This window comes from Schistocerca serialis, chromosome 4 (genome assembly GCF_023864345.2).
Source record: "Schistocerca serialis cubense isolate TAMUIC-IGC-003099 chromosome 4, iqSchSeri2.2, whole genome shotgun sequence".
Lineage (NCBI taxonomy): Eukaryota > Metazoa > Arthropoda > Insecta > Orthoptera > Acrididae > Schistocerca > Schistocerca serialis.
In genome coordinates this window covers 284,229,852-284,239,118 of record NC_064641.1, presented here as the reverse complement: position 1 = coordinate 284,239,118, position 9,267 = coordinate 284,229,852, and positions in this window count along the sequence as shown.

Sequence of the window (9,267 nt, the reverse complement as noted above, 5' to 3'; positions counted from 1 at the left end):
CAGTTAATTTGATTATTGGAAGTCAGGGTGAAAGACAATTTAATCAAAACTTTTCGTAGAGATCACCTCTGAACTGCTCATAGTGCTGTTTTGGATAGAGAGATTAATTATCAGTATTAACATAATGAATATTACAATGTCGTGCTTTTGAAACTTTACCAAATATATCTATCAATTAGAACTCAAAGTCTTCATTTATAATCATAGTCTTCATCCCGTTGAGCAAATAGAGAGTATAAACGCTTCTTTCTGTGGGCTGGACAAGAATGTGGACTTGCAGACTGGGAACTATGGCCAATATGTTCTCCATCACTTTCTGGCTGACCACAGAAATAGTTTCCAGGCTCTCATAAAAGACAGCGAACAATAATTCTAGTATTTCCTACTAATTATGAAATAGTTTTTATTATTATAAATCCACCACCTGACAGTATCTAGTTACTACTTCTTCCAAACATTTCTTGAATTTTTGGTTGGTATACTCTGTCCAGTTATCAGATTTGACAATTGTTACCTTCTTCCCCATTTCTCTTTCTACCGCATTACGAAAGTTCTTAAAAATATTACGCACTTGATCTTTAGAACTTAAAAAAATATGGTTATACCATGAGTAGTCGTTTATGAAGGTAGCAAAATAACAGCTTCCTCCTATAGGGTAGCACTTATCAGTCCATGAACGTCTCTTTGTGTTAACTGTCCCTTGTACACATATTTCACAGATATCTATACATTTACCGCACTCTTCCATTCCTGTCACCATTTCCTTCAATAATAACAAGCCTTTTCTGTTTAGGTGTTGAAGTCTTCTATGCCACAAGAAACTTTTAGCAGAGTACGTAGAATGGGTTACAACTTCATCTACATCTTTAGCGGCATCTAACTTGAAAATTCCCTTTTCATTTGTCGCTGGTTGACTATTTTTGCTCCATTTATATAGAAGGTTACTCTGATTCTCTTCTTGACTATTTCACTTACAGATAACAAGTTAGTTGCAATATATTTTACATAGTAAGCATCATCTGCTGTAATATTTTCTTGTTCATAATTTACAGTTACCTTAAGATAAACTTTCACAGCAAGCTCACACTGTAATTTGGAACCATGCACTGTGGATATACCCATATGCGTTTTATAGTAATGTCATAAAGAGCTGCTTTGGCTCTAATGATATACACCAATGCTCTTGAATCTAATAACCGTTCTGGTTTTCTATAACTTGTTACTCAGAAAGAGTAATAAATGCAGAGTGCCTTACCTTGATCAGCAGTTCTCTCTACTGGATTATTTGCGTCATACCTTATTTTCTTTGTACTTTGCCTTTGGCGGCATTGGGATGCAATGTGACCCATCTTCTGGCAGTTGTAGCATTTGACAGATTTTTTCTTATAATAAAGTTCTGTAGCTGTTTTCTTCTCTGAAGCAAGAGAAACTGACATAATTTTCACATCCTGCAGGATCTTCAGTTCTATGCTGTCTCTCATAATCAGTATGCCTAAACTTTCTGATCTCATAATCATGCTTGCATATTTTTCGGGCAGTCCTGCTAACAATAACGTGCCTACCCATTCATTGGCAAACTCGAACCCAATGTTCCTTAATCGATTCGATGTGGATATTGTCTTGTTGACTTACCCATCCACGTTTTGCAGTTATAAGTTCACATACTGATCCCACTTTCTTTGTAAGGCCACTGTCTTCAAATGTGCTCTGTAAGTTGCCCAAACTTCTTTTGTCATTACAGCTTTCTCTATGTGTACATAGTTCACTGGATCAATCAATAATATAAGCTTCGATCTTGCCTTCCAGTCCTTATTTGCGTGATTTTGCTCAGTGGACTACAGTGTACCATTTACTATGTCCCAAACGTCCTCCAGACGTAAGTATGCTTCCACAGAAAATTTCCATGTACCGTAGTTCTCTCTACCTACAAGTTTCTCTACTTTGCGGTATTTGTGCTGCAATCAATTTCACAAGTGCTTTTACTAGTAGTAAAGACATTATTAAACAACACCACAATCGGCTCGTCCTGATAGCTTTCACTACACACTTCCATGACTATTCCCACGATTTTACTTCTGTATGTCAGAATGCTTAATGTGAACGCATTCACTGGTGACTGGTCCTTAACCTGTTGGAACTAGCGCAGCAAAATAAGCAGTTCTCAACACAAAAATGCAGGAATAAGGCAAGCCATATTTTAACATCCATTACATGGAACAGCGTACCTACAGTCGGTAATTAAGGTAATAACACAAAGTGTACAAAGAAGTTGTAGAGGTTTATTATGCTCTGTGCACTACAATTTGCCACATCCACTTCTACATACTAAATTATAATTCATATATCCCTGACAGAGTCAAATGCCTTGCTTAGATCGACTAGAATGATTTCATCAGATAACTTTGATCCCAATGAGTTTTGTATAAAAGAAATAATGTCTTCTACTGCTTTTCACTGTTGATAATTTGGATCTAAAACCATATTGAGATTGTGCACATATCCTGTTGTAAGCAGAATTCTATTATTTTTGAGAGAACAACTACCAGTGACATTGGACAATAATTATTTGTGCATAACTTGTTACCCTCTTTATGAATAAGGGTGATAACTCTTCTTTTTAGACACTCTGGAAAATGGCCATTGGCATGCATCCCCTTTATTAGTGTACAAACCACAAAATCTGATTAGCCATAAATTTCCTCAGAGTTTGAATTTCATAGTTTTGTTACTGATTTAACCATGTCTGCTTTTATAATCCTCCATGCTATCTTACTCATACATCTATTATTTGCGTTTTCGATGTAATGTTCATTTTCCCTGGGTATGGCTATTGTAATTTGTGATATATAATGTCTTTTGAGGCTGTTATATTTGTCATTGTCCACATTACCACTTTTTGCTTTTCCATTGAAAATAATTGCCAAAAGCATTAGTTTTTGTAAGTGAGGATAAACCATTTGATTTCTGTTGGATGCCTGGGTCTCCTGACTTTATTACTATATTCTTCTTTGATCTTTGGGTAACAGATATTAAAACTTTTAGAAATAATGTTCATGAATCTGTTGAAGTCTTCCTCTACATTGTTGGAAGAAAGTAAGACAGTATTTCTGTCTACTAGTTTTAGTTACTCCCTACAGGTGTTAATATTCTTATCAGTTAATAAACTAACATCCAATTACTGAATTTGTTCTTGATCAACATTTAATTTCTCAGCAATTAATTTCACCCATATATCTTTATGGTCTGATAGGTGATCAACATCAAGTAATCTTAGTTCAAATTCACTTTTATGTACATTTGTTGTGAAGCTATCAAGGCAGGATTGAAGACAGGTAGGACTTTCATTTGTAAAGAAAAGATTATATGATCTTAACATATTTACTAAGTCAATATTTTTAGCTGTATTTTTTCTAGCATCAGTGTTCAAGTCTCCAAAAATTAGTATATTGTATTTGGTATATTTCTGCACACAGACAATAAGCTTTTGTTAGCACTGAGTAAATTTCTCTTCATTACTTTCAGGGGAGTGATTTACAGAAACAGTTGTAAGCCTTACTGTTGTTAGAAGCTTAACAGCTGCTTTTAAAAACAGTTTTAATACACACATCGTTAACATCTAGAACTGTATATTTCAGGTCTAAATCATTACTTATATACTGGGTGATTTTTTCCACGATTACAAAATCTGGGGATTGATTGATGAGAGGATACATAACAAAAATGTCTAATGAATTTATATCCAGAAATGCACGGTTTCCATGCTAGAGACCATTTATTTAATCATACTTTGTTACAGGCTGCTGTCTAATACACGCTGCACCATGCAGCCACAGTTACAGTATGCATGGTTTCCTCATAGAGAGTGGTACTGTTTCTCATATGTCATGCACTAGTGCCCTCTCCTGCCATAGTCGTTGGTGATGTTGTGTTCAATTAATTTCTCTTGGTGACTCGCCTTGTAGTGGATGTGATATAGCAGTGTACACAATTGTCCCTTATTCGAATCAAGAGCTTGCCGACATAGTGTTTACTTGGGGAAAGGCAAATAGCAACAGGCAGTAGGCAGTAAAGTAATATCAGGTGATCTATTCTCGCCAACAACACCCACAGCATTCATTGTTTGCAACAGTGTTTCGCTGTTTGTCTGAGAAAGGATCGTTTCAGGAAGCAGGAAACCATGAAGGGTTTACCCAAAATGTTTGAACATCAGACTTGGAGGAATTAACACTGTGGAAGGTGACCGCTGTGTCAGTACCAGTCAGCTGGCCCACCAGTACAGGGAAAGCCAGAAGACCGTGTGAAACATTCTTCATCACAATTGTTACCATCAATTTCACTTACAGTGTGTGCAGTACAGACTTTCCACATCAGGAGCAGTTATGTCACTGGTTTCTTCACCAGACAACCACGATTCTGGTGTTTGTCACCTATTCTACTCACAGATGAGGCCACCTTTAAGAAGAGTTGTTTCTTCAACATTCACAACAGTCATCTGGGGGATAGTATGCAGAACCCCCATGGTACGGTGACAGCGAATCATCACCAAAGGTGCAGCTGGAATGTGTGGGCTGGCATAATTGGCGACCATATTTTGGGATCAGTCTTCCTTCCACGTCCCTTAACAGGTTGGAATTGTAGGCGTTTTTTGTGAGTGACTTTGCCTCCCCTGCTAGAAGAAGTGCCATTGATGGTTCGAAGTGTTACGTGGTTGCTACATGATGGTGCTCCAGTCCACTTCACCACTAGCTTCAGGATGCATCTCAGTCATGTCTTCCCTGGTCGATGGATCAGTCGAGGGTATCCAGTTGTATGGCCTGCTCATTCAGTGGGTCTCAGACCATGCAATTTCTGCTTACGAGGCCATCTCAAAAGTATCGTGCATGCAGAGTCCATTGCAGATACGGAGACACTGGAGCAGTGTATTCATGCTGCCTTTGACACTGTTCAGATGTAGCCTGGTCGATGTGATCTTGTGAGACAGAACAAGCTACATGAGGCACATGGAAACCATTTTCAACACATACTGTAACTGTGGCTGCATGGCACAGTGTGTATTAGACTGCAGTTTCTGTAGCAATGTGAGACAGAATCAATAGTCTCTAGCATGGAAACCATGCATTTCCGGACATACGTTTATTAGACCTTTTTTTCTATATACTCTCATCAATCAAGCCCTAGAGTTTGTACATAGTGGAAAAAATCATCCTGTATATGGAGGAACCCGCATAACTTTCATTGGTTCTACAGTAACTTGTAATTAGACGAAAACTTTGTGGAACACATAGTTTTATGTTTTTCTCTTTTCATCAATGTTAACTTAAGCCGCAGAAAATGTAGGTAGCGTTCAGGAAGTGAATGTTCAGTTTCTTCAGCGCCATGCTCTAGATTTGGTGTCATAAACTTCCAGATCGATTGTAAACAGTCTTCCTCATTTCTGAAATAAAATACGAGTTGATGACAGGTCAGCAGTGTACAATTCTGTCAATTTCTGGAAGAAGCGAGAGCCATCTTGTATGGACATGTTGTAATATTTCCTTAAACTATATCTCCACAAACTCTGAAAATTCTCTCAGTGACTGGTTATTTGATACAGAGGAACCAAAATCACTGTAGATTTTGAGAACTATTGTCTCTGCATCATAATGAAATGTTTTAAGACTATATTTTACAGTATTATTTACAACATGGTAATTGCTCTCAAAATGGATAGATATTCGTTTTTCAGTCAGATAGAAACTGAAATGTTTTTGCAGTAGTTCATTGGAGCATTGCCAGCATTGTATACACTTGCTTGATTCGGATAAAAGCCGACAGATTCTGTAATGTTCTTTATTGCATGGGAAATGTCTTTGTATGCTTCATTTAAGTCTTCATAAAAATCTAGAAATCTCTGATGTACCCCATGGTTAACATCAAAGTACTAAACTACATAAGGAAAAGCTTTTATATTTCCTCAGTTAGAAACATCTGAGGACACAGAAAAATCAAAAGCTTTGTGAAGCTAGCCTATGACTGCATCTTGACTGTGTGGACCAAGAACATTTTCCAAGACAGGCATTGCCTTAGTTCTTACACACGAAATTTTAGATGCAATACTACTGTCTGTAAACAAGGTATGATGCAACTTCATTTGCCAATCGAATTACTTGTAGCCAAGGCCGTGTTTTACACTGTAATTACACTACTGGCCATTAAAATTGCTACACCACAAAGATGATGTGCTACAGACACGAAATTTTACCGACAGGAAGAAGATGCTGTGTGTGGTGTGCGTAGTGTAAGACCTTCCATACACACACCATCAGATTATATGACTTGTCGCTCTAACGAAGTAGGCGAGTGTCAGCAATATGTCTCGTGGTCTTATCGTGGCGTGTTTATCTTCTGCCGTTAGGTCAGACGATAGAAATGCCACTTGCACGCTTAGAGTAGCAGATTGATGGTGACCAACTTTAAACAGACTTGATTAATTTTCACACACATTTATTAAAATAATAACAAGCATAAAATTACTTAACTTGGTTCTGGATGCTATTTACAATTGACGATCTGAAGTTCCTTTGGTATTAGTACGTTAATCTTATTCTCACATATATCTCTGATACTTGACAAAAGTGTCTATACATTTATTGTCATGGCTATGTACAGGTATATGGTAATATTATTAGGTGCAGACTGAAACTTGACTATAGACTGGTACAGACAAATCTAGAACCCGTACAGACTGGTGCAGACAAATGCAGACTGATACACACTGGTGCAGACAATTGCAGACTGACTAATCGGAGGTCTGTACACTCATTATAATACCTCGCACGTTAATGTATCACTGCGCGAGTGTGATCCGCAAGGAGAAAAGGTTCTACGTAAGCAGAAATCTCATTGGCTGCGTTACATATTAATACGCGGATCGGCGGAAGCAGAATTTGGTCCGTCTCTGTGGCAGCGCCATCTCGTAGTGCAGAGACAGACGAGCGCTGTGCCTGCGCTGCTGTGCTTAGCGGGGCGCACTCTAGTGGGAAAGTTGTGTACGCACTGACTACGCTGAACTATGTACACAACACTGTGATATGCAAATGATTAGCTTCTCAGAGCATTCACACAAGGTTGGCGCCGGTGGCGACACCTACAACGTGCTGACATGAGGAAAGTTTCCAACCGATTTCTCATACACAAACAGCAGATGACCGGCTTTGCCTGGTGAAACGTTGTTGTGATGCCTCATGTAAGGAAGAGAAATGCGTACCATCACGTTTCCGACTTCGATAAAGGTCGGATTGTAGCCTATCGCAATTGCGGTTTATCGTATCTCAACATTGGTGCTTGCGTTGGTCGAGATCCAATGACTGTTAGCAGAATATGGAATCGGTGGGTGCAGAAGGGTAATACGGAACGCTGTGCTGGATCCCAACGGCCTCAGATCACTAACAGTCGAGATGACAGGCATCTTATCTGCATGGCTGTAATTAATCGTGCAGCCACGTCTCAATCCCTGAGTCAACAGGTGGGGACGTTTGCAAGACACCAACCATCTGCACGAACAGGTCAACGACGTTTACAGCAGCATGGACTATCAGCTGGGAGACCATGGCTGCGGTTACACTTGACGCTGCATCACAACAGGAGCGTCTGTGATGGTGTACTCAATGACGAACCAGGGTGAACGAATGGCAAAACGTCATTTTTTCGGATGAATCGAGGTTCTGTTTACAGCATCATGATGGTCACATCTGTGTTTGGCAACATCATGGTGAATGCACATTGGAAGCGTGTATAAGTCATCGCCATACTGGCGTATCATCCGGTGTGATGGTATGGGGTTCCATTGGTTACACATCTCGGTCACCTCTTGTTCACATTGACGGCACTTTGAACAGTGGACGTTACATTTCAGATGTGTTACGACCCATCGCTCTACCCTTCATCCGATCCCTGCAAAACCCTACATTTCAGCAAGATAACGCACGACCGCATGTTGCATTTCCTGTAGGGGCTTTTCTGGATACAGAAAATGTTCGACTGCTGCCCTGACCAGCACATTCTCCAGATCTCTCACCAATTGAAAACGTCTGGTCAATGATGGCTGAGCAACTGGCTCATCACAATACGCCAGTCACTACTCTTGATGAACTGTGGTATCGTGTTGAAGCTGCATGGGTAGCTGTACCTGTACACGCCATCCAAGCTCTGTTTGATTCAATGCCCAGGCGTGTCAAGGCCGTTATTACGGCCAGAGGTGGTTGTTCTGGGTACTGATTTCTCAGGATCTATGCACCCAAATTGTGTGAAATTGTAATCACATGTCAGTTCTAGTATAATATATTTGTCCAATGAATACTCTTTTATCATCTGCATTTCTTCTTGGTGTAGCAATGATAATGGCCAGTAGTGTAACAAATGCAACATCACCACGTGGATCACGGAATCTTATTCAGACATATGTTCCTTCACAAAGAAAATTGTAATTGTTTTATTTTTAAGACACTGCTGTTTTCGCAGAATGTGTTTTTGTGTCTTCTGGTAATCCACTATAGCATTACGTCCTTCAAAGTTTATAAAAAACGCGAGGGGCAAATAATACACTTAGTTGTGAAGTCGCTTTCTTTCATCAAAAATGTGGAAAATTCTTTGTCTTCTAACCAGTCTTTGTTGAACACTTTCTTCTTTGGAACAGATGAAACGTTAGATTAGATTAGATTCAGTTTTCGTTCCATAGACACAAAAATGATATGATTCTTCTGTGTGTGCCAAATATGCTCTTCATTAGAGGAAGGACCAATGGCGCTCATACTATAGTTTGCTGTGGGGAGGGGGGGGGGGGGAGGGGGAAGGGCTAGACTTGGGGATATGGTAAATTTTTAATATTTTGGAGTATGAAGGGCGACGTGTAAGTAATCATGAAAATTTTCCAGTTCCTCACCAGTTAAAAATTTGCATAACACTGTCTTTTAAACGATTTTCTTGAAAGAAAACACCTGACTATAAAACTTTCTGGCAGATTAAAACTGTTTGCTGGACTGAGACTCGAACTCGGGATCTTTGCCTTTCGCGGGCAAGTACTCTACCATCTTTTTTTTTTCGATAGAGTTCGTTTCATTTGGTCTGGGCGGACGTCACAAGACATCCGTTGAGGTTGATCGTTAATTTCTTGACTCAGTTTTTTAATTAGAGAGAGCACGCAGCACCCTGACCGAACACGCTGAGCTACCGTGCCAGCCGCCGCATCTGAGCTACCCAAGCACGACTCACGACCCGCTCTCACAGCTT